The sequence below is a fragment of the Lingula anatina genome, chromosome 8 (assembly GCF_051362555.1).
Source record: "Lingula anatina isolate TDL-2025a chromosome 8, LinAna3.0, whole genome shotgun sequence".
NCBI lineage: Eukaryota > Metazoa > Brachiopoda > Lingulata > Lingulida > Lingulidae > Lingula > Lingula anatina.
The window spans coordinates 9,322,501-9,343,658 of NC_141774.1; the positions used below are offsets into that span (position 1 = coordinate 9,322,501).

Consider the following 21,158-nt stretch of genomic DNA (forward strand, 5'->3'; position numbering starts at 1 on the left):
TCGAACTTAAGAGCTGAAAAAAAAATAGAGAATGCCAGACGCGTAATTTCTACGAATGTCAAGCCTTCTCTCACCGAAGAAGTTATTCAAATAATGTAGAAAGCTCTCCATTAGCTTAAAACTCTTCAAATTCCTGCTTGAGTGCCGAAAAAAGGGATGACTTACGTGGAATTCACTACTCTGTCACCAAAGTACAAAAGTAACAATTTAAAAGAGCGCCGTTGACGGGCAAGGAATTTTGGATGGTTTTAAGTGGCACTGCGCGTTGATTGCGAGTCACTGGTAATGCCAGAGTATTTGAATTTGTTCTTTATTTTTATTTTCTTGAGAAACAAAAATACAGTACTTGCAAACCAATATGCCTGAGCAACATGTATCGCCATGGATACAAGTATAAAATGACCGTTTAATTCTTTCTCAATAAAACTTAAATTATTTTCTACGCAAATCAGAAAGACATGGTTGTGTGTGTGTGTGTGTGTGGGGGGGGGGGGGGGGGGGAGGTCCTCGAAACCAAAAATCCAATAAAATCCAATACTTCTTTTAAGAATTGAAATAAATGTATCATTTGTCTTACTGACTTTTCATTTATGGCACGTTCTAAAAAAATCTTGATATCTGCAGCTCACGCGTCAGTGAGACCTCTATCCGTTTTCACCTCACAAATTACAAAAAAAAGCATCTCACTTTGAAATGTTTCTTGTTCAACGTCGCAAAGGTTGCTACGGTTCGTGAAATAAGGGAGAGGGTTAGCATAACATTTTGGTAAACTTGTCAGTTACTGGCGGGTAAAAGAACAGTAAGGGACAAATTTGAGACACGGATAGTTTTGAAAAATTGGCATTTGATGTACAGTGATTTATTAGCGGGGGTTGCTTGGTCAATATACATGTAATAACCGACATGTTGTTCAAAGAAAAAAAAAATACAAATTTTAGAATTTGACATTATCTTAGCACAAGAAAAAAAGGAATCCGGCAAACGCATCAGCGTTGTCGTACTGTCTTTACAGGAAGAAAAACGGACTAAACCAATTTACTAGATGGTAAGTAAGAGCCAAAGCTCATTACCACCGTCTCCTGACGGTACCTAAACCCAAACCGGTTGAAACATTTGTCTGAACACACTCGGATGTCCCAAACGGGGCTAATGGATGTCAATGACACGCGACTGTGCCCTCTCCACGGTGACACTACACAGTGGCCGCGTTCGTCATCTGTCACATACTTTAGGAGTGATTTGTTTTGGGAACAATTTGGCACAATTTGTCCCGGTCATTTGGTGGTTCAGAGAGCTTCAGTGGCCGGTTATTCGCTGATTAACTTATTTAGCTGAGAGAGAGAGGGAGAGAAACAGAGCTCAAGCATTCGATTTTAAGTTGGACTGACTTGCTGAAATCAGTTGGCAAACTTTAACTGAAATACGAAAATCTTGCCGAAGTGTACCGAAAGCCACCGGGATATGCCCCCGTCAATGGAATTGTAGTCAGTACACTTGAATTTCATGAAAACCACAAATACGAATCAACATCTGAAGTGCATGGCTCTGTTGTTTTCTTTCTTTTTTTTTTTGCTATGAATTAAAATTGTTATTCATGGCACGTATCCATCACTGTTTTCAGTTTTGGTATATATGGAATAAACAGAAAAATAAGGTCGATATTAAATGCCTCCCAAAACTTTTTTCAATACTGATGTCATATACCAACACGCTTTCAAAATATTTAACAGCTGAGGAAACATACAGTTGATAAATTCTCCTGCTCTCTTGGCCCTATGACGTAAGATGTGAAACATATTTTAATGATGACAAGTAGAATTAATTTTTTATTAATTACAAATAATAATAATAATTGACAAATAACAGGAGGGTCGGGCCAATAACCCTCCTCCAATCCACACCCCCCCCCCGACCCCCATCGACCCCCTCCTCCCCCCAAACAAACACACAGACATCTTTTCGAAGGGATGCCTTTTCTACCTACACCGCACCGTTACTCCCACCCCTCTTAGAACTGTTACTCAACCGGTTAGAAGAGTTGTGTGCTCTCGGGCTTCCTTATCGCCTCCTTGTTTAAGTTTTGACACCCTTATCTTAATGCCTGTTTGTTGAACCCCGGCGTCCCTCAACCTCTCTAAGCAGTCCTAATGGCTTTTATCTGCAAATTCGAAAAGAAACATAAGCCGCGAAAAGCAAGCAAGCCTCTCAATTGCACTAATAATGTTCAATGCTCTTTTGGAGTTTGTTGAACCTAGGGGCGATATGATATCTTTAACGTCTTGTTGTGCTACGTTAGCGATAGCGGAGGGTGATCTCATTCATGTTATGAACGAGTTTAATAGTAAAAGAAATAACACGTCGGATGTTTTCTTTTCGAGTGACAAAATTGACATCATCTGTGTCGAATTAATCGAGATCTGGAAGAATGTCAGTAGAAATTTAACATTTATTAGGCCTACAAGACTCTTTTAGCGTTTACTGTATATACTTAATGGTGAAAGGAAAGTTGCAATAGTCATTAAGTTCAATAAGTCCTAAAGAAAGGGAGAGCACATTGCCTTAATTGCTGTGCAAGATTCCACATTTCTAAAAATATTTGTAGATTTAAAGACAGTTAAATTCAGGGATTGTTAAATAGCAGGTCCGTAGCCAGGATGTAGGACGGGGCGGGGGGGGGGGGGGGGGGGGGGGGGGGGGGCGTCAAAATCACTATTCTGTACCAAATTTCGATTAGGTTCTATGCCATTTCTCAGGTTTGGACAACTAGAGGGGCAAAGATTTACTTTTCAAAAAAAAAAAAAAAAAAAAACTTGACACTGATGGCTACCGTCTCGGATGGGTTATACTATACTTATAAATATTGTGATGTTTTAATATCAAAAGAAAAATAATAATAAATACCATTGCCATATCTTAAAATAAAGACAGGCAGGATTTTCAATATAAAGAAAAGCAATGGTGCGGAAAAATAAAGATTAAATAAAATTGAATTCAAAGAGCGTGCCGGAAGCTTAAAGGATAATTTATGTAATCTTTTTATTGTCACACATTTATCTTGATTGGCATTGTTACCGGTGTTCGTATTTCATCACTTTCTCTCAAAACAATGGCGAGAGATTTATTTAGGTCTATTCCCTAATTCTTTATACTTATTTTACGACTATCACTAAAGTCAACAGACCTCAAACATTTCTGAATTATCTACTGAAAAGAGTAGATCTATAGGATCAAACTGAATAGATCTTAACCTTGATTTTTGAAGAATTCTAACTTTATTTTTTTAGTTATGTGTCCTGAAATTAAAGAAAAAAATACAATGAACAACATGGGTGATCAAATCATATCTTTTATCAAATGAAACAATCTCGTTCCGATTCCCTCTCCAGTGGAGATGTCAATCAAACACAACAAGACCATGTGCTTGTTTTTTTTTTGCCTTGTATAAACTGACAAAGTACAAAAACAGAAGTCATAAAACCCTTAATCGCAGCGTCAATCTCGGCCACTCGTTGGTGCACTGTTCTTAGGAGGGCTGAAGAATCTGACGCATTCCCCAAACTACGGAGTCTCCGTTCACTTCTGAAACGCTTTGGAACGGTTCTGAACCTGTGCAAACTTTAACCCACCAGGTTCAGTTACGTCTGACGTCATCATAAGGGTCCAAACGGTGACTGGGTCATCTCATACCGGTGGATTCCCTGAGTATTCTCTCTGAGTAGATAAACCAAAGTAAATTTGCCATTATTTTGAAAAAGGTTTAAAGGTATTAATTGGAGCAAATGATTTGATCATTGGTATTTATTTTCTTTGAAGAGGTTAAGAGACATTAATGCCCGCGAGAGGTGACTTGTGTCATCAAAAATGCTAAACGCAAAGGTGTGAGGGAGTTTCCAAGAAATTAGGTCGTCTGATGACGCCAATAAGACTGTGAGCGGGTCTAAGTCAGTCTAGAATCGTTCCAAGTTCACAGTATTAGCTGTGTGAACGGGGAACACGAAACATGCCACACAAAGGAAAGAAACAGGAATGTATTTGACAAATTGCCCGACGTGGTAGGGCTCGGAGAAGAGCTGGCTGCCAAGTCGAGCTGGATATTTTAGCTATGTAAAAGCCGGTTGTAGCAAGAAGTAGGGTATTTAGTTGTATTTGGACTGCGGCGCCGCCGAGGCGAGGGCTGGAAGTGCAAGAGAGAGATAGGACCCGGCCCGGCTGCCAAAGCGAGGCTACTGTGTAAAACTAGAAAGAGGGAGGGAGGAAGGATGGGTGGGAGTGAAATTTCAATACAGAAAATATGTTCACTTTTCAGTTTCATTTTTGGAACCCCTAAACATGCAATTAGCACAATTTTTAAGCAAGTTAGCAACGTGTATAAGGCCCAATAAAGTCTTGGATGGAGAATAAGTGAGACTTGGAAGCAAAAGAGAGCAACTTGTATCATAAAGAAGTAGTTTGCAATTTGAAAAAAGGTGCACTTTTAATAGCAATATCTTTTTTTAAGAAAGAAAAGCATACGTAAATGGACTGGAGCGTACTGTATTCCATTTTGCATGTTAACGCATACTAAAACGAGTTTAAAATATTCAGAATTTTTCATTATGGATATTTTCTAATACCCTTTTAATAAAATTCCATTCAGAATGAACAGCATGAAATAATTCTTTTACACACAAAAATAAACTCCGTCAAGCACGTGGTCAATACCGCAGCTCACTGTCCAATGACGTTTTGAACAGCAGCCAACTGCTCTGGCCAATGAAAAATTACGTTACAACTCTCTTCCTTTCACCTTCCCTCAACAAAATCTGCTGCTCCCCTCTCTAATACGCTTAAGTCAACTCTGAGCTGCACGAGACACGTGGACGCAGTAGGAGTGAAATAACAAAACCATTAAGGTAAGCAAACTGTGCGTTAAGTGTAACATCCGACAAACTGACCATTAGGTTTTACCAATGACCATCAAGGACAGTTAGTTAAGTGGTCGACCTGCACCATGCGTTCTGCCACAATTAGGGCTAAATTTATCTTGGATGTGCTTCTTAATGGGCCGCGAGCTTGCAGAAGCCAGGAGAGCTGAGGATAGATAAGGGTCTCGATGTTAAGACCCCGATTTGCGTCAGATTAGTTTAACAAATTGACAACCGATTGGCGACGTCATTGCGGTGAATTAAGTATCTATCGGGTGACCGCTGTGAATGCTGTGATAGACGCAAACGGCTTTTAAGAAATAAAAAAGCGTTCTTCAATTAAGGGTGAAAAAAATTCATATTCCGATAGCTAAATGATGAGGTGGATATAAGGTCTCGCATTGCATTGCTTCTTTTTGTTGCCTTGCTCAGGCTTGATATGGACTAAAAAATGCACAATTGACTGTTTTTTGGAAAACAAATTGTTGTGCCTAAAACAGTTTCGTTTTTTGTACTTATTTTGTTCATTGTTGTAAAAGCGAGCTCTTTTATCCCCTGTAATTACCAATCAGGTAAAACGAACACACGCACTAGTAGACGTTGTTCGCTGATGGCGTATTGATGGTTGTAAAATGTTTCCGGTAATTTCAGCACCAGTGTCATTTGCCGTTTTCTCTCCTCTCGTTTATTGGACAAAACACTAGGGTCACTTACTGTAAATAAAAAGCAGCTTGCTAGTTTGAGTGAATATCCCTCTTTTTGATTGTTTATTAATGACACTGGAGGAAAGAAAAGCGCCTAGTAATCACTGTTATAATTTGTTTTAGTCTCAGCTGCTTCTTTTTACAACCCCCCTCCCCCTCCTCACGTGCGTGTGGTCTTTGCAGAGGAAACCGTGGTAATATGGCGTTTGCTTTAAAAAGCCAACGTGTGAAACCTCTCGCTTGAGGTCAATGAAAATACCACGTATCAGTTCTTGGACTTAAGTGATAAAGTAATACACAATTAACAGTAACGTTTCTCATGACTGAAACTGTCAAAAGCATCGCAAAACGGGACTCGGAAATGTCAAACAGTTTTTCAAATAAACTAGGAGTATGCATAAAACAGTGGACACATATGGATGGTATTAGTCGTGATATCTCAGGTCCGTAGTCAAAAATTAAAAAAAAGGGTGGGGGGGGGGGGGGGGGGTCCTGAAAAGGGAGACCTTTTACCATGAAACCTGCGTGTGCCAGGGCAAATTTTTACCCAGAGCGGAACTTTTTCCGTCAATAAGGGCGAATCTCAACACCGGTCTGAGAAAAGCCATCAACCGTGGAGTCCCCAAAGTAAAGTTGGACATGATGTTCTCTGCAAGTGTTAAGAGAATGGTCCATTGTATACAGGGCAATCAATCGAATAGATGTATATGAAGGTTAACACATATCTATCTAAGGCTATAGAGTGACCAATTAATTGCATACTTGGTTGGTTGGTAAACGGAAGCATAAATTTGAGCAATACTGCAGAACATCTCAAAAATATTCCGAAAAACAGTAGCGAACGAAACTCTATTGGGTGATTAAATGAAGCACACATTGTTGAATGTGTTTGTAAAATCAATGGCTCGCTCTCACATTAAGGTTTTACATGGTTTCTGCGTGTAGTTTAAAAACATACGAAGGACGCTGTCACATAACGTCATTTTTTCCCAACAACTCTTGCCATTTGGCGTCATACGGAAAATGAACATGATTGGTAAGAGTTAGGGTCGTTTGTGTCGCAAGCGTGACTCGCTTCGTTTAGTTATAAATATTATCATTAATCTATTTCAGCAATGAGGGGAAATACATCTGAGTTGAGATTATTTGTATAAAGATGAAATATTTCAACCAAAGAATGGCTACCGCTAAACGAACAGAGCTAAAATTTATTCCAGAATCAGTTGTCTTTATCGCGTTGCTGAAATGCGGAGATAAGGCCATCACTGACAATGACAGCTAAGGGCAAATGTTACACGGGAAATAGTAATATTGGGCTTGTGGTTTCAGAGATATTCAATAGAAGTAAGGGATATATCTTCGGTTCCTGATGTCGTCAGGAATCTAACAGTTTTTGGAAGTCTGCACTCTTATAAGCTGCACCTTCTTAAAACAAGTTAATCTGAATATGTCTCTTTTCAAAAATTCTGGAATTGCCAGTATAATGGCTGCATAAAGCTATGCTGAATATATAACATAAGCATGGGCAGATATTGAAATATTAAAATGCCGAAAAAACTCAACTGAACATGAAAATAGCCTGTAAAAATGCCCAAAAAAATTCAAGAGAAGCGTAAAAAAAGAACAAAAACTAGGGGGAAGGGGCAAAGAATCCTTAAACATATCATTTGAAATAGTGTGGTTAGATAACAATTTATTTCATCTATGAAATTGAAAAACGGGCAGGATATTTCTCTATAAAATGTATGGCGTGCTTTTGTATAATGTAGGACTGAAAATATACAGATAAAATTTAACACCTTTGTGTGGCAAAAGTTATAGTACTATCGGGAGTGGATTGTCGTGAATTCACGTGAAAGTAACGTTTTATGACCGATGCAATTGCAAACCTTTGTCGTTGAAAGCGGTATTTTTTGTTAGCAAATTGTTCCTCGTTGCAGCATTTTGCCAGCTGCGCCAAAAAGTAACAAACATAGTTGTAAAAAGCAACGATCACTGATGATGACAACCTTTTTTGTATTTTGATGAAAAAAACGTACTATCTCACTAAAGATTAGGCATTGCAAATAGCTAAACAATGTCGACACATCAAGATGATCGTTTCACGTATTTGGCTATTATCAAATCTGCTAAATTATTTTTCTCTCAGATTTTTTTTGAAAAAAATGTGTTCGATTATAATAATTGTTATTGCATAACAAGGAAAGGGGTGAATAGCTGACGTCCAACTTTTGATCCTCATTATTCAGGAGGGCAGGATGTAAAAAGCACACGACCGAACTATTTTTTCGACAGCAAAAAGAAAGATTGAAAAAGAAATGCTGGATGAAATAATAAAATTTCTTTTTTTCCTCGTTTACTGTCTTACGGCTGAACACTAGTACTAGTGTTCCAGTTTTTCCTTTGGAAACAGCTACTAGGCACGTGCAAGTAGAAGCTGTATTTTTCTGCAGCTATTATCTATTTTTTCTACTTTTATTATCAGGGAAAAAGCAGCAGACAAAATATTATGATGAGAATTGAGAAGTACAGCTGAGGGTTTTTCAAAGATGCCATACAGGTTGATTTCTGTGAGTCAACCTAACACGAAAATAATGACTTGAAATACGATGTCAACTGTTAATCCAGAAATGTACTTGGTGGTAAATAACGATCTAGACGAAGAGAAAGAGAGAGAGAGAGAGAGAGAGAGAGAGAGAGAGAGAGAGTTGGGGGGGGGGGGGGGAGGAGGAAAAGATCTGAGAGACAGAGAGAAGGAAAGGAAACCATCTGAGAGAGAGAGAGAGAGAAAGGGAGAGTCGCTGGAGGTTTGTCCTTCATAACGCGTCAGCTTTTTATGCCTTACTTCACTTTGTTTTCATCTTCTCTTAGTTTAACGTGTACGTGACCTTACAGCAGCTGGGAAGACGGTGTTGACGGGAGGTTCGTTTTCACAGAAAACATCAATATTCCCAGAAAGAAACAACCTCTTTGCGTGACTGTTTTTTATCTTCTTAAATAATGTTTACATTTCTAAAAACTTGATCGGACTCATTTGATACGGAAAACGTATTGTACAGGGGAAAGTGAGCTGCTCTATCGGCCCAACGCTCCTTGTCCATCTTGGTGATTTGTTTATATTCTGACTATTTCTACCACAGTTTCTTTTCTCCGAGTTGTTAAGTTAAGTTGTTAAGTGGATTCGTCTAGACGGTTCTGTAAACAAAAGACCCGTGGACTTCACTGCCAATTGCATGTTTTTAATATTACTGCTGTCCAAATAGAATGAAAGTTTTTAAAGTTGATGGGGGTAAGGGGGGCATGTAAGAGAGCACATACGTTTGAGCACGTTTGCACGTGCGCACGCTCACTGTCAGTTTTCCCCCAAAGTAAATGAGGGGGAAAATAGCCTGAAATTAGATAACTGCAATGCCCAGAAAAGGCACTTGTTATATTGTCAAGTTTTTATGTCTATATGTATGGGTAAATGCAGCATTCAAATACACCCAATAGCTCTCTTCGGAACAAATATATAGTTCGGAACAAATATATACCGTGCATACTGATGTGCTCCCAATTATAATGCTGGACAAATGCACTACTTCTCAAAAAAGGGTTAGAAGATAAAATAAAAATGACAAAATAATGCATCCTTGCCTCTTTTCTTGATTTCTCAGCTGTCAAAACACGACTTCCGTCAATGTTGATAAATAATAACAACAAACATTATTGGTGTGTACTTTCATCATTCCAAGTAAAAAACTATGTGGTATTTTACTGTCCTAATTTTTAGGAAAATTGGTGTTAATAAAAACACATCAACTGATTACTACGAAGGTTATTGTGGTCGCACGTGTAAAATTGGGTGGCAGACGCGCTTGAGTACACATAAACAAACGCGCGGGCGCGTACGCACGCATAAAAAATCAGTAACAATTTTCAACAATTATAAGATAACAATAAATGAGGAAATAACTGCACAGAAACTTACACTTAATTATCAAAACTTCCCCATTCATGTAATGCATTCTTAAACTACTCTATCAATCACTTCACAAGTACTCAGATCTCAAAGAACAGTAGTTGTACACAATGTTACTTCAAATTTATCAAAATTTGTTACCGCTATCTGTTAAGAAGGCAAAATATCTGCACAGCGGCCTGTTAAGAAACCTATATCAGCTCTAAGACGGGGTTGGGAAGATAGTAGAGGTCAGTTGAATTGATCACACTTGCTGAGTTTATCTACTCAAAGCCCTATACTAGTATGTCCTTGTTAAGATAATAAGAAATGCACTTCAGCTTTAGGAGGCTGTTACGCGCGCGATCAACGACATATTTTTTGTTTTAAAATGGTCACTGATCGCGATCGGTTATTTACGACTTTATACACGTGATTTATCTTACCGAAAAAGTGAAATGGCGACAGGAAGAAAAAAGAAGAAAGGTCACGCAGTTTTTGTGGACTTTGATCTGACTTAACTTTGCAAACGTTGACCATTTGGATTAAAAAAGATATGAAGGAAAGAGATAAAAAATGAAGGAAGAAAATAACTATAAAACTCTAAATCCATGTATTTGTTATCAGAGCTTGATCCTATTGTGTAACACATGCGCATGTTTCATCCGATTAAACCTTGAAATGTTTGACATTTTAACAAGGAAAGAAAAAAGGGGAAAACAAAGAAAGAAAAAAATTGAGGAAGAAATAAAGGGGGAAGTAAAAAAAAAAACTCAAAGTTTGCACGTTTTTATCAGAATGTGATTTTATTTTATGACTTCGCACATACGTGTGACCATACAAAGTGGTATTTAACGATAGAAAAAAAAAACAATCATGCTTAATCTTTTTGCGCTATTCACACAAAAAAGGTTGCAATGTTACACCTCGTACAATGAGCACTCAGAAAAAGGAAAAAAGGAAATGAAAAAATAAGACATTCAGAACCTTTGTCCAGTTCGATCAGATTAAGAAAATTGATATTGTTGTGTGAAGTATGGCTCGATAAGAAAAGTTTTCCTACGGACGCAACGCTTGTTTTTGTTTCCGACTCGAGAAACAAACGAACAGTGCTTATCAAAGAGAGGCGTTAAGTGTCTGTATATCTCACCGAGGCGCGTGCCGCGCGCTGGGACGCCCGGTGAGACGTTAACAACCTGATCTTACGGCTGGCCAGCCCCTCCCCGGGTCGGCTTGAAGAAACTGGGGGGAAATTGGCGCGTGCGCTCAGCGTGCCCCGATAAGCACGATTTGTTATACAGCAGGGAAGCAGCGATAAGTTTCTTACGCTCTTCTGCCGAGGGCGAGCATTTTCATAAAAGGCAAGCGATCTTTGGAAGGACGATTTAGATATATTTAGATACTCCTTAAGATGTGTTACAATAGAATGAGTTGCTCTTTGGTCTGTTCGTTATCAGAGGGGAGAAGAACCTGATCACGGTTGAGAACACAAAGCGATTAAAGACAGGTAGGTAGATGTTCGCAGGGATATTTTGGAGCTTTGATATATGTTAATATAGAATTATTTATACTTCTTACTCATTTGTATTTTTTGTACAGCGAAGTAACTTTTTAAGAAACTGTTCTGTTTTTGTCAAGTGGAACCATTGATGCGTTTGGGTACGACGCCAGTGCAAATGCACGCATTTGGAGTTTGGATAAGTTTCCTAAGTATTTGAAATGTATATGATAGACATTGGGGCCGGGTTATGTTACATGGAACATGCAGATTGAGGTTGATTTTGAAGAATAATCTTTCAATGAACTGTCTTAGATTTCACGACGACCGCAGTTTCAGTTGTAAAATTTGTATTCCACTCTGCTAAAGAAAAAGAAAAAGAAGAGGTAAAAGCATTACCATAAGCGCTGTGATCTCCAAAAAGCATGCATCTCATTCTGATGTACATTTTACGATTAAAAATCTATTTAAAAAAACTAAAAGAACACCTGATGTCAATGACAACTGATTGCCCGTTGTATATTTCCCTTTGTGGTGTTCATTATAAATTATAAAATAGTATAAACGTTTCAATTCCCTCACTTACTTCCCGTGTCACCTGAAATCTTTCGAGGCCTGACGTTTGCCCAACTGATGAAAACATTTTGCAGTTTCGACAGGAAACACCACAGGAAAATGATAAATAACAAGCTTAAATACTGTTTGCATGCAGTTATTACCAAAAACTTATTCAGACCAAAATAAGATTTAAGAAAATGGGTGGTGAAAATGAGTAGAACGTTGGTTGATGGCTACAGATGGCAATGAAAACTGGATTATGTTGGGGCTTCGTTCACAGCTACACAGGAAGCCATGAGAGTGAATGGAAATATCTAATCACGGATTGCTCCAATGTATCTTGTCTGTACGGAGAAGAGAAGCGTCACTTCATTTCGATAACTGAGACGATCTGATGATTGACAGTACCTGCAAACAAAGAAGCGTTCTTTCCTCTCGTGCTCCTAAGACCTGTCCTATCTTTACCACCAGCAAAGGTTAGAAGCAGACGACCCTAGGGAACAAACTGGTATATTTACTCACACCCTTCTCCAGTACATGTCAACATTCTTGGGGCCAGATATTTGTGATTCAATTAATAAATGAAGGACAAGGTCTAGCATCATTGACAATTTTAGTGCAGCCCTCTATCATTATTTTATCAATCGCCAAATTGAAAAAAGTCGACTATTAATTTTTTCACGTGGTCTACCCCATATAAACAGTAGCAAGCATTATGTATTTAAACTACACGTTAAATGTTACGTGTGTACAGGGATAGCTATTTCATTAAAAAAATTGAATATGAATATGAAACATTTTTCACTATATTTTTTGACCTGTGCGTTTAGACAATATAAAAGGAAAGCAGGACGATTTAAGACGATAAAAACTGCTCGAACTGCCCCTTATAATGTCCTGAATAGCCCCTCTGTTCGCCATCTAAACCCTCTTAATCCGACGGCAAACGATTGCGGTCGCCGAGTTTAAACATGTCGACATGAAACGCCGGGCGTTACGTCTTGTTTGAGAGTCACTGGGTTTGGTCACTAGCACTTGAACTGTTAGCAGTTTTCTTTAAGTTGAGGATGGGAACGGTTGGGTTTGGGGATTTGGGGGTGGTTAAAAAGTGACGTTTTTGGTTTTTGAACCATCTTGTATTTTTCTTTTATTTCAGTATCAGTAGTGGATCACTCTTTTACACAATGCAGGAATGAACTCTTTCAAAAATATATTTTCAAAAGGTTAGCTTTTTCATGAGAATGAATAATTTTATTAAAAAAAACAAAAAAAAAAAAAAAAAACAATGAAATGAATCCAGGATTTTTCTTAATAATCCCAATTTTCTTGGACACACTGAGGTGATTGGCTCTCCTCCATTTTTCTTTGTCTAATTTAAAAGAATTTAAAGGAAATCGGCATTTTGGCAGATCGTCTGCACAATCTCGATTAGTACTCGACGCTGACAAGTTGGCATATAGTTCTACGCTGTCTGAATGGACGCTGCGGTCAGCATCAAGATTTTTAACACTTGGAAACATTTTTTGTCGGTGATATCTGCAAATACTAGGGTTTTGAAGAATTTAAGTGATATGGCCAAATCTGTCCGAGGAATGGACAATACCTTTTTTTTTATTTTGAGCAATGCATGTGTGTGGGGAATTATTACTAGTGAACTATTGAGTGTGGATAAAGAAAATATGAGCAGGAACTGATTGTGTTCGAAATTGATATCCGAAATTAAATTACGTCTAAGAAAATATTATCTTTATAAAATATGCCAAAGTCTATATTTTTGATAAAGGACAAACAGTGGACAGTACATGAATATTTTCAGGAATATACTATTACATACATATATGTTTTTTTTTTTGCAGAGGGTTTTGATTAAACATTATAAACTGGATTCTCAGTTAGTTTCATACCAGACATATCAAAGAAAAAATATAAAGTGAGCTTATAAGAATAAGAGAGGAAATAGCCTTGAGAAATTAGGAGAGCAAATTGCCAGAATATTTAAACTTATAGGGAAAAAACTTACAGAAAAAAACAAGAAAAACACAGTTACTCTGTAATCTACATCATTGTCATATTCAACACCACGAAGGAAAATCAAGCTTAAATCATATCTTGTTAATCAGACTTTGCGTGTAAAATGGCCACCTCGTATCAAATTTAATTAGCCAATTAGTGATGAACCTGATACGGTCTGTTGTGAGCTGTTACATGATGATAATAAGGACACTTGCCGCACGGTCTGCCGCCATTACGTCATGTCACGTGACGAAGCCATTTGTGACGTCTTACTGTATCTGTATGCAAATATTTGGAAGTGTCTGGCCAATTAATGAATAAGTAAAGAAAAACAAAAATGAATTGGTGAATGGATAAATAATAACAAACAAACAAACAAACAAACAAAAAACAAAATGTGAATAATTAACTAACATATAACAAACACATAAAATAACTGAAATATCATATACATGGACAGACGAATTTTAATAGATAACATCGTTATGTGATACAAAGTATTTCAATGAAACAATATTTTTATTATGGTGATGTAGCTTTTGTGGAATTCTTTGAGTACCAACACTGCATATTTGAACAACAGAACATCATAGAAACTTCAGTAGGTAGTCTAAAAAAGGCGTTCTCCAAAAGAAAGACAAGTCTTTTTGTCTTTGTCTGTACACGGGGTCTTGTGTTAGCTTTTACTTTTAGCACAATGTATAAAAACAGTAGAGGTGATATTGGCACGGGTTGATCCGTCCCAAATAACGTTATATTAACGCGGCGTTTGTTACGGAGTTACAGCGATGTTTAGTCGTGCAGGTGAAACAGATTTTACAAGCGGATTAGCGGCGTTATGTAATGGGGATAGATAACGGCGAACGCACGCTGTCAATTTTAAGGGGGTTGATCGGTGGAGGTGGAATTGGAGGGGGAGGGCGCTTGTTTGAAGAGTATTGCTTATTTTTGGCAATTCCACCGTCGGTAGGTTTAAGGCATATGCGTCTTGGTGAGTTTCACGGATTTATTATATTGTGAATGTTTTGCATGTTTAAGCTAATGAGATGTATAATTAAAGGAGAGAATTAAAGAAAATTTCGAGAAAATGTTTAAAATCAGCGACAACTACATTTTGATGATTTTCATCAACAAACAAAATTTTGCTTCCTCATCATAAAATATAATGTGCACACCAATTTACTTTTATAAAGAGAACATCAATTATCTGTAACATTTTACAAAACATCGGCATTCGAATTTCACCCCATCTTCTATGACAACAAACATGTTTTCCCGCCAATACCTAAAAAAAGGTCGTCTGACATTCCAAAAAGACAGGCGCGGCCTTGTTTCTAGTACATTTCCAATAATTCCTCCACACTAAGTCTCAGCAAATATGTTTTCACCTGTTATTGTGTAACAGGGCGCCTGAAGGCTCGATATACCTGGGGACGCCCCTGTAAGAGCGGCTTTAGCGGCTCAAAGGTGAGAAAAGCAGCACCCTGCCTTGTGTAATCACTGCTGGAACGATGATGCACGAGTGTGAGTGCGCGCGCGCGTGTGTGCATGTGCTTACGTGCACGCGTTTCTGATTTTATTTTCATAATCTGCTCTCGTTATTTTGTTTATTTAATAAATTAATTTTATTATTGAGTAGTAAGAATGGACGTTTTTGGGAGAAACTGATACACGTGTTAGAGAAGAGGAATCAAAGATTTTGATCAAAAATCATTCAATGGGGTGTGTGCACTACCACGCTGCCTGTGCATTTTAAGTTATTACCTTTACCATTTAGCCCCGTGTTAAGGATAAAGATAGCGTTCCATACTCTGTTCGGGACAACCGCTAAGAAAATCACTCAACTTTTCAATACAAACCAACTCACAACAATGTTTGTTTGTTGGCAGAGTCAGGTGATTTATTGCTGCGTTGATTTATACGCGAGCCCAGGGCAGTGCGACCGCGACAACCATTGGGTATTTATTGCCGTGTTGATTTATACGCGACAGGACAGTGCAGTCACGACAGCCCTGGGATATTTATATATCCCCCTGACCTCAGTTTCGATCTCATCTTTTTAAATTTTGTTAAATTTGCTGCCTTAGAACCGGATATGTGAAATGCTGATTTGATTAAATGATAACATGCTTTATGGATTTGATGTACTTTTATTTAGTCCTCTTTAACTCCTAAATCGTGGTTAATTTTCTCTAATCAAACGTGTTGATTAAGTTGGTAAAAGCTACATTTTGTGTGAAGTGCACTGGTCTGTAGTAATAAAATAAATATGTGGAATGCGTTATAAAATTCTATTTAATACTTTTGTCAAATATTGCTGACACCAATTAAATTTATCACATTGGAAAAATTACAAGTAGCTTGAGTTGATTGAGAGACTCTCCTAAAGCGCTTAATCATTTTGATCACAAAGGGAAAACACGCCCACCCTGACACTCCAGTGAACATGAGAGCCTCCTCAAAAACTGATGGAAAGTATTCACGATTAAATCATCTAGTAGAATTAGAGTCATATATATCATCTTGAAGAAAAACATACGTTGCTTTTAAAGAGACTAAAAAAGAAAGAACACCCCTGAATTGTGGTTAATTTGAAGGAAAACAAAGGTCGTGAATGAAGAGAGTTAACTCGAACCCTCTGAAACGCAGGGTGTACGCTTACATTAAGTCAAAATCAAAGGTAAATGAGGGTGCCAGGTGTTAAAGATGGCCGTGAGGACATGTTTGTTTATCCCCTCGTCACCTCCTCTTCACCCAAATTATAACTAACAAACCAAAGCTCATAAATATTATGTTTGATAATTTCCAGCTATTTTGTTTGGTGTCTTTTAAAATAGTCCATGCTGTGTTGGTACAAATGTTTATGTGTTTCAAGTAATCTGGTTAAATTCTGTTTGTACATTTTATCTCCCAATATGTTACAATTGCCAGTCATTTGCTGTGGTATCTTTTTTAAAGCTATAACCACAAAACAGTTGTTACATTTTTTTGGCTTGATAAAAACTGAATTTTATGATGGGCCTTGAATTGTTCATGTTTTTAGAACTTTCTGTCGGACTGTATCTATGACTGACTTCATTCTTAAAAAACATTACATGATTAGTAGGATTCATGTATAAAAATGGTGATAATGATACCAATGACAAAAATGACAATGAGTGCAATTTTTATCGCATTCACCTTGAATGAATTGACTTTCAGAGTATCATTTTTTTCTTGGTTGATCATCTGTTGTATTGGATGTAACTTTTTTCTCTTTTGGAAACGTCTGCGGTATTTTTGTTTGGGGTTTTTGTTTAGATAAGTAAAATGTGAAGTATTGTTTTAACATAGGTTAATATGAGTAAAAAGAGTTTAAGAATTTGATATCTTGTACAAGTAACAGATGTATTTTTACAGCTTGGGGCGTGTGATATATTTTGTAGGTTCGTGTGCAGCTGAATTACTTCGTCGGTGACAATGTTAGTGCATAGTAGAAAGTGTGTGTAAACAGGAGAAAGTCAGATGAATTAAAAGGAAAGATTGGATGATAATTTGAAAAAAAAAAAAAAAAACAATACTCAAGATAAAAAATATTTTAAAAAAATATGTCATGTTCTGGACAGCGCAACTTACGAAACGTCTTAGACGAGAATCTGACAAATTGGTCGAGGTTTCCCTCGCAGATGATTGACACGAGTCGAAGACGCAATTAATAAAACCAAAACGCCAGACGAGCAAGGAACTCGGCGCCGCTCAACTTCTTAACCGTGTTACTTGTAACAGCACTGTTAATGACTTTGAACAGATGTCCGCGGGAAGCCATTAGCGCATCGGCGAAACATCTTCGATTTAGAAACACATCCAAGCGTGATAATTTATTTGCAAATTGGCGTAATCTGCTGGTCGTGTTTCTGTAAGTGACGGGACTTACACAACCCAGCCATAACAGTGGCGTAACTTCAACAAGCTCGCACGGCGAGGGTTACGTTAACAGTCGCACGCGCCTTGTCAGTGTGAGTTAACTGCGGTAACAACAAGCAAAACGTTTCATTTTTGCCTGCTGCGCTAGGCCCGCGGTCTCGGATGTCTGTTACATATTAGGGAATATAAAAGCCTAAACGAACCCCTTTTTTAAAAAGAATATAACCTTTTATTAAATTGTTCTTGAGGAAGTGACAGTATCACATGTGTTAAATGGTTCAATACATATATAAACAAGAAGAAATGGGCATGGAAAATGCAGTTCAATTGTCGAATTTGTTAAAATAAAATTAGCTGCTATTGTGGTTTTCCATATAAATAAGGAATTGCTGACGTTATGGTGAGGAAAAAGGAAATACTTCAAGACAATAACCGTGATATTTTTTAATTTCACCAGCTTTTTTTCTTGCTCAAAATTATTCGATTAATCCTGATATTAAAAAAAAAAAAAAAAAAAAAAAAAAAAAACGGAATGAAAAAAAGATTAAAAAAGACAAAGATAAATTTGATGATGTAGCATATTTTAAGTTAGCATTTATAACGAAGTGCACGCTCGCCACAAGACTTTCTTACCGTTACTTTGCTTTTTAGTTGGTACATATATAGTTTATATATAAATGATAAAAATATATGATGATAAATAATTTGCAATCTAATAGATCCTAACTACTCAGTCTCGTAGCTGCACAGATATTTCATATCCTTCCAATTTAGTAAAAAAAAAAAGAAGAAAAAATACACCGAATTGCAGAAAATTGAAAACGCATAATTCGAAATAACGACCCGGGTTACCCTAGCGCCAGGGGAAGCTGTTGTTACAAATAACCGGAGTAAATAAACTGGCGTTTTAATCAGATCAACGGCGACGTTGATAAGGGACGAGGCTGTAGAGAAGCAGCGCACCCCTTCGTCGGGAAATCGGCCCTACCCAATGCGCTAATTCGCAAAGCAAACACCAAACATCGGTAAATCAAGCTCTCTTAGTTGGCAGTCATTAACCATCGAAGTGGTCAGCGGGTTGGTCAGTTGGAGACGCTCTGGACACGGTTAAGGATGGTGCTTTAAAAGGACGGTGGGATTGGTCGTGATATTGAGTTGTTTCGGGCAGAGTGAACTTAGGGGACGTAAGTATAACGGCAGAGTTCAGATATAAAACAAAGCGCTTCCGTTTAGCTGTTGTAAAGGACGTATCATAGGATTGATTGTTGGTGTTTCTACGTGTTTTTTTTGTATGAAAAAAGCGGCCATTAAGTGTTTTTTCTTTCGAAAACAACTTGAACGAAACTGCAAGGATTAAAGCGAACATTTAACTATCTGTCATCGAAATTTTACTTAATTAATTTCAGATGTCAAACTGCAAATAATCGACAATTTATAATGCTTATATAAACGGGACAGGGCACTTTTTTGTGGAGGGCATATGTTTATATAGCTAAAATATGCAGACTAGTATTGTGGACGGTTGCGTTGTTCCGTATGAAACATTTCACAGCATGCTGACAAAGCGATAATCTTATCTGCAAGTTCTATATGCAAAAATTGTGCTGCCAATTCGATGATACTAATATTGACCCGAATTTCCCCAAGTCTACGTGATCGCAGACATCCACACTGTAAAAACGCGTTAAGTGTTACATTTTTTGTTCAGATTTTGATTAACTTGGCTTAATTATTAACTTAAAAACGGAAATAGACAATCTATAGTATGAGCAGTAGGCCTAATAGCCGAGTCACGTGGATGTGGGGACCTCTGCAAGTCATGCATTTACAGCGAGACAGTTGCATATATTTTTTGTTTCACTATCTAGTGAATATTTCAAATAACATGTGAAAAAGGATATTGCAACGCCGAAATTTCTGCAGCCATTTTATGTTTATAACACACATAAGCTAAAACATGGGTCTACACATAAACTGTACATAGTGGAAGGTTGGTAAATTATTTCCAATTAATCTGACAATGTCGTTTAAGGATTTCATTTGAAATATGGACCAAAGCTCAGGCGATTAATCCGACTTTATTGGACTGATATTTAGCTTGAAGCATTTTATTTGATTACGGGATACCTGTGCGGCGTTCTAACACTTCATGTTCTAAATAAACCGCTAGGGATTCGTCGCCTCTCTAAATATTATGGTAACAAAAAGAGCAATGGCTTCCTGAAACAGAAATGCATCTAATAATATCAGATAATAACATATAGACGTTTGTAAGTTGTGTATGTATTTATCTCTTCCTAAGAGTACTTAGATATAGTTTTATTCTGTTTACGAGAAATGAGACCTTATCTCATAAAAAATATTTTGCTTGTAAAGATGTTCGTACCACACAGTGAATGTTATTATTTTATTGATATAATTTCATAACATTTCCCTCAGAAATTGGCATGACTAAGCCTCACATTCATGGTTTTTTCCTTGGACACATGAGCTTTTTTTTTCTTTTTAAAAAAGACACCTAAGTTACAAGACGTGACATTAATAATTGACAGATTATTACACAAAGTAAATAAATTCCGGTTTAAGATAATAACATTCAGATAAAAAATTATTAACATTTTGCCAAAGAAAACAAATTGGAAGTGCAGAAATACGAAAACAAAGACCCAAATAAAAAATCCACCATAGCACCTTAAACGCGTTCCATCAAGTTCAAGTAAACGGGGAAACCTTTCGTCCATCTTTAACGAAGCGTATGACGCAGAGGTTAAAATTTATGACCCTGTTCAATTTCTTTAATTCAATCTACGAACCGTATACGAACAACCCTCTCGGGTCACCAAGAAGGGTGTTGATATTTTTGCCGGCATATGAAACAATGGTTTGACTGGTAGGATTCCAGAGACTTCCAAGTTTTTGTAGTGAAAAGTAAATAAATTAGCGCGGAAATACTGGAACGATGATTTCAAAATCAATGGGCGGTTAAGTAAATTGTTATTTAACAAATTAAACGTTCCAATGGGTAAAATATATATATCAAAAAAGAAAAGTTGAATTTTTGAATAGGCCTTCGGCAAACATACAAAATACAAAAGTAATCCTGACCGAACAAATTATTTTTTATCAAAAATAACACCTTTTGCTGTAGTTGTATTTAAAGCACGTTGATAAAATATTTGAATCGGATATTTATGAGAGGTTTTCCTCCATTTTGTCTCAGTTTTGTCTCATTATTTTTCTAAGATTGTACGTTTGATTATTTGAAACTCATCGGCGTGTTCGAAATATTTGTTTTTTTGTAATTTAATATTACTAGGACTAGATGTTACACACACACACACACACACACACACACACACACACACAGAGAGAGAGAGAGAGAGAGAGAGAGAGAGAGAGAGAGAGAGAGAGAGAGAGAGAAGTGTGAGGGCGGGGATATTTTGATCCAACTGATGTGTGGGTATTTGTCATAGTGACAACATTCATCATAAACCCCATTGAGAAATATGATTCTGATAAATTCCCATTACTTACTAAGAAATATTATGGGCAAGTGTAGCATATTAATTGACCCAAAGCATCTGAGGCGAGAGGTTGAGAAAGAGAAGCACAGGAGGAGCGACAGGGGAATGAAATAT

At 37.3% G+C, this 21,158-nt stretch overlaps 1 protein-coding gene across 4 annotated transcripts in view; it reads left to right on the top strand.

Moving 5' to 3' along the window:
* Positions 1-4,744: 4,744 nt before the first annotated feature.
* Positions 4,745-21,158, top strand: part of LOC106157526 (transcription factor GATA-4) — a 30,406-nt gene continuing 13,992 nt past the window's right edge. Inside the window, exon 1 of one of the 4 annotated variants that reach the window (XM_013533205.2) lies at positions 4,745-4,892. The gene's annotated coding sequence lies outside the window, so the exon portion shown is untranslated. Of the gene's footprint in view, positions 4,893-10,861; positions 11,056-18,463; positions 18,705-21,158 lie in introns of those variants that run through there. The other 3 variants (XM_013533206.3, XM_013533204.2, XM_013533207.2) reach the window with 3 other exon arrangements.